The sequence below is a fragment of the Berghia stephanieae genome, chromosome 7, assembly GCF_034508935.2.
Source record: "Berghia stephanieae isolate SIO BIC M18660-M18661 chromosome 7, UCSD_Bste_1.3, whole genome shotgun sequence".
NCBI lineage: Eukaryota > Metazoa > Mollusca > Gastropoda > Nudibranchia > Aeolidiidae > Berghia > Berghia stephanieae.
Genome location: NC_088366.1, coordinates 30,640,298 through 30,646,046, shown reverse-complemented (window position 1 = coordinate 30,646,046; position 5,749 = coordinate 30,640,298). Strand labels below are relative to the sequence as shown.

General features: G+C 36.8%; 1 long non-coding RNA gene across 1 annotated transcript in view; it reads left to right on the top strand.

Annotated features, from left to right (window-relative positions):
• LOC144976213 (uncharacterized) overlaps nt 1-5,360 on the top strand; it is an 8,727-nt gene extending 3,367 nt beyond the window's left edge. The window contains exon 2 of the long non-coding RNA XR_013646063.1: nt 4,847-5,360. This is a non-coding gene — a long non-coding RNA (uncharacterized LOC144976213). The remainder of the gene's footprint in view (nt 1-4,846) is intronic.
• Nucleotides 5,361-5,749: the final 389 nt, after the last annotated feature.

Sequence of the window (5,749 nt, the reverse complement as noted above, 5' to 3'; positions counted from 1 at the left end):
TTTCACACCATCAGTAATTATTCCTATTTCATAATTTTGGGGTCCAATGGACCCCCTGACTGTAAAAAAGCAATAAATACAATAACCCTATTTCTAATGCATGGGGTCTAATGGACCCCCTATCTGAAGTGAAGAAAATAATGGAAATCCCCTATTTCTCTCTTTGGGGTCTATTGAACCCCAGTGTATTTGTTCCAAAAATCACCCATTTTTGCTGGGATAATTTCGATCTCACAGAGGAGACCACTGATGGGTCTGGCACCACACACTCTACTCATGGCATCATGATCAAGAAATAAAGAAGGAAACTTGGAAAGAAAAATAGAGCAACAAAATGTCACGACTGGAAAAACAAAGAAAAGGTCAGCAACTTTCAAACCCATCCAAATTCAGCCTTGCTTTGCAACTGGAAGAGCAGAACCTTCTCTGACTGTTTCCACAACAACAGTAGAAAACAATCAAGAAAGACAGCTGCACCAAGATAATTTTCTGGGTGTTCTGTAGGATGAAGTTGAATTCAGACGGAGAACGTTTCCCTGGCTGGAAAGGTTGGCTTTCATCAACAACTCCAAACCCCCAAAATGAAAATGAAACCAACATGCCTTCAATTGTTGAATATATGCCTGTCATCAATGCTCCCATAACTGAAGCAGCTACAGTACAGAAGGTGCTACAACTATCTTTGGAGGCAACACAAGAGCTTGGTCAGCCATATACATTTGTAACATTTGACCTTGCTGTAGCAAAGAAAGCTTACGATATTGTCTGGCAAAACCCACAGCTTTACAAGACAGTCATTATTCACCTGGGTGTCTTTCACACCATAATGTCATATCTTGGTGCCCTGGGAAAGCTCCAAAGTGGATCTGGTTTTGAAGAAATTGTGACTGAAGCAGGGCTATGTGCACATGGTTCTATGGATAGGGTTATGAGTGGAAAGAACTACAACAGGGCTATACGAGTGCATGTGTCTGTTTTGGAGGCTCTAGAGAGGCTTCTGCTTGCAAAATTTGAGCAGGACACGGATTCAAAACTCAGTAAAGACCTCATGTCTTACATAAAGGAATTCACCGAAGGAATTTCAAGCCATACAGCTAATAAAATTCTCCAGTCAACTGTGCTCCAAAGTGGATCTGGTTTTGAAGAAATTATGACTGAAGCAGGGCTATGTGCACATGGTTCTATGGATAGGGTTATGAGTGGAAAGAACTACAACAGGGCTATACGAGTGCATGTGTCTGTTTTGGAGGCTCTAGAGAGGCTTCTGCTTGCAAAATTTGAGCAGGACACGGATTCAAAACTCAGTAAAGACCTCATGTCTTACATAAAGGAATTCACCGAAGGAATTTCAAGCCATACAGCTAATAAAATTCTCCAGTCAACTGTGTATGCTGAGTTATTTTCCCAGTATGAAGCATTCAAAGAGAGTGTCCGCTCAGGAAAGTACGGAAAAACTGCACAATACTGGATCCAATACATGGACAGAGTTTGGCTTCTCCTCCAGTTTCTGCGAGCTACAAAGACAAACAACTTTCTTCTTCATATATCTTGTTTAAAAGAACTGTGCCCACTGCTTTTTACCATGAATCACCACAATTATGCCAAGTATCTCAGTGTATATTTTGTGTCACTAGCCAACCTGATTCATTCCCACCCAGGGGCAGAAGAAATGTTACAAGATAATGGATTTAGTGTCTCCAGATCAAGGACGCCTGCTGGAAGAATAGCAGTTGATATGACCATTGAACAAACAATAAACAAACATGCAAAGACAAAAGGAGGTATTGTTGGGTTCAGCAAGAGTCTTCCAAGCTATTACCGTTGGAGTGTAACAAGACACAATCGAGCAGAATATGTATCAGCAACCCAAAGAATGATCAGCAACAACAACTGTATGGATATAGACACCCACAAAGAATTGAGCCTTGCAGAAAAAAGACAAAGTGAAAAGCGAGTGCAAAAGATCCTCCAGGCATTTTCAGCATTTATCAATCCCTTTGAAGTTGAAGATGGTCTGGTCAGTCTAGCTTCAGGAATGAAAGTGCAAGAGGATGTTGCTGATGACCTGCTAGCCGTGGAAAAAACAGGAAAAAGATTGTTTGAAAGTTTTGTTGAAAACAGACTGAAGGAAAAGACTGTAGAATTTCACAAGCCATTAGAAAGAAACAAGACCAAGACATTTGCATCATTGAGGAAAGTGGTAACAGTGAAAAAAGACATGAACGTGGTCAAAATCAAGGCACAGATAAATTTATTTGGCCAGCTTCTTGTTTTGTCCCAAGAGCACAGTGTTGATCTTCAAAAAGTTCTTCAATATCCTCTAACACCTACTCCATGGTCGCTGGCTTCATCAGATGGTTTACCTCTGAAGACCAACAAAGCAACTCTGTTGAACAAGCTCACGCCTGACAATTCATTAATGTTCGAGGATTATGCCAAAAAAAAAAAAACAAACACCGTTTACATTGTTGATGGCAATGCACTGTTACAAACTCTGTCAGCAATCCCAAATACATTTGGTGAAGTAGCCAAACTTACATTTTCCTCCTTACCACAAGCAGCTTGTGTACACTTTGTGACTGATACTTACATAGAAGATTCAATCAAAGGTTGTGAGAGATTGAGGAGAGGATCTTCTGAAGATAATGCATACTTGTTAAGAGGATCTGCAACAACAGTGCCCAGACGTTGGAAATCATTTCTCAGCTGCGTTGATAACAAAAGATCCCTTATCAGGTTTCTCGTCAAGGAATGGGAAAGTAACGAATATGCAAAGAAACTGAGAAACAGTGAAATCTTCTTTGTCTGTGAAGAGAGATGCACCTTACTTTACAGTGACACGGATGAATTTACCACAGCTGTACCTTGTCTAGATCTCTACTCATCACAGGAAGAGGCAGACACACGAATTATACTGCACTGTCAATATGCTTCCCGCCAACCAAACTGTGAAACAATTGTTGTCAGATCACCAGACACGGAAGTCTTCTTACTTCTCCTTTCATTCTCAGAGACAATTGGAAAGACCCTGATTTTTGATACTGGCTGTGGCAACAAAAGGCGACAAATCAATGTCTCTCAGATAGCAAAGACTTTGTCTAAACAGATGTGTGATGCATTACTTGGTGTCCATGCATTCACAGGCTGTGACACAACAAGTTGCTTTGCTGGGCAAGGAAAGCTGAAAGCTCTAAAATTTCTTCAAAAGGAGGAAGATCTTAGAATTCTGTTCTCCAGATTTGGAACATCAGCAGCTGTTTCGAGTAATGACTGTCTCATGTTAGAGTCATTTGTGTGCAAACTGTATGGCAAAACCTCATGCACAAGTGTCAACAAAGTGAGGTATGACATAGTTCGCCAGCGTTTCAAAGGAAAGAAAGGTACCATCTCATGCAGTGGTGGAATTGATCTGTGTCAGATGCCTCCTTGTAGTCAAGTATTGTCACTGCACATATCAAGAGCCAACTTTCAAACTCTCATTTGGAGGAATGCAGTGTGCCAGAATCCTAGCATTCCAAAACCAGAGGATAACGGTTGGCAGAGAAATTCTGCAAATGAATTGGAAGTTCAGTGGTTCAAAGATGCTTTCATTCCAGATGAGTTGCAGGAAATTGTGTATGAAGAAAGCTGCACCAGTACTGTCGAAGATACATATGCCGAGGATGGTAGTGATAGCTTTGACAGTGATTTCCTTGACGACAATTCAGAGGACGAAGAGGATTTTGCTACTGATGATGAGGATATGTAATAAATTGGTGAGCAGTGAAAACTGTTAAGGAGTAAAGCATGTTTGCAAAACACATAAGGGTATTGTTTTTATGTACTTACTGCATCTTGAATCAAGAATCCCTTTTGAGTATCAATTATTCTTCATAATATAACAATGCGATTTCGTTCAAAAGTCTTCGGTAATGATGCTTCACTTGGGTTGTGAACAAATTAGTCTTTTTTCATGATATATCTATTGTTTTTACCACACCTTCAACTTACTTTTAAATGTGACAACTGGACATCAATACCATGTTTTAAAAGAATGAAAATTATGATGAATTTGGCATCCCACAAAGTGGAGAAAAATTTTAGGGTTGCGTACACTTTTAGTTTTTCCTGTGACGTAGAAATATGAAGGTTGTTGTTGAGGCTTGGGCCATAGCTTTCTTCAGTGCTACATTTTTAATGAACATGCTGTTTTTGGCCATATTTAAAATAAGTTTTGTGTAAAACACTGAAATAGCCCATAAGTTTAGATATGACACTTCATGAGATTACTGACAAATTGTTTCAACTTTCTGTGAATCTATATAATATTTACAAATTGAAAGCTTGTGCACATAGTTTGATAGTATATTCAATTTCCTTCAGTTTGATACCCAATTTGCATATATTTGAATTAATATTGTAGTCTCCAGAGCCTTTGAAAGAAATGTTGTCTCTTTTTTGCAAGGGGACACAACTCACTTTTTTCAAAGGGCCATAACTCTCTTAAATGACACTTATTTTTACGGTAACAGTGGAATTTGTATGGCCAATAAGTTCTATTATTTGAAAAACATAGTGGCATAAACTCCCAAAGGGGGGGGGGGGGGGAGGGGGGGTCCCAGTGGCCTAAGCACTATATTATTATTATTATTATTATTATTATTATTATTATTATTATTATTATTATTATTATTATTATTATTATTATTATATATTATTTATTATTATTATTATTATTATTATTTCATCATCATCAGCATCATAATCATCACCATCATTATCATCACTGTCATCATCATAATATGTACGATTATTTTCTATGGCGGCGTATTAGACTTTTTTTTCATTCCCTCTCTATTGCTTTCAGGCCTTCCTCGTTGTCACCAATATGCCTAAGAAAGATAAAAAAGACAAAACAGCAGAGGACTTGGTGGTGAAAATAGGAATCAAGATTATCAAAAATGTCGCCACTGGCGGCTTGGATTCTGGCGTGGATGTTTTGGAGACCATAGTTGACTTGCTCTCAGACTAACCCCATAGATATAAGTTCTAAATAGATGCTCAACGGACAACTTTTTGTGTGTAAAAAATATAATCATAAATCCCTCCTTACGTCAAGATATTTTTGGTCTTAAAGTTGTGTCAAAGCAATGGATTTCTTCTTTCCACTCTTATAATGGCAGCGCTCTTGGGTACATTATGCATTAATGATAAAAAAAAAACAACAACAAAAGAAAAAAAAAAACACCACAACAACATAAAAACAGCATGTATTGATAGTTTGTAAAATGTTTCAGGCACAGCTTGTGTTTTTTATCTAGAAATGACTACTGCTTATTTTTGGTCTCAGTACAGCAATAAATTATTTGATGCATGATAAATGATTGTGTTTGTCTTCATTTGATTAAATAAAAGAAAAAAAAAGAAAGATTTATAACCATCCTTTAAAGCATATTTGAAGACAGAGTATTTCCTTTCAGTTTTCTGTGAGTGTTTTATTGATTTTATTGAATGATATAATGATCGCATGCGCATATATATAATATTATGTATAAGCTAAGCGCTTCCGAGCACTTTTGGTGGAAAGGAGCGGTTTATAAATTATATTATGTTATATTATTATTATATTATATTATTATTATTATATTTATATTATTATTATTATTTTATTATTATATATATATTATATTATTATTATTATTATTATTATTATTATTATTTATTATTATATTTATTATTTTATTATTATTTTATTATTATTATGTCATCG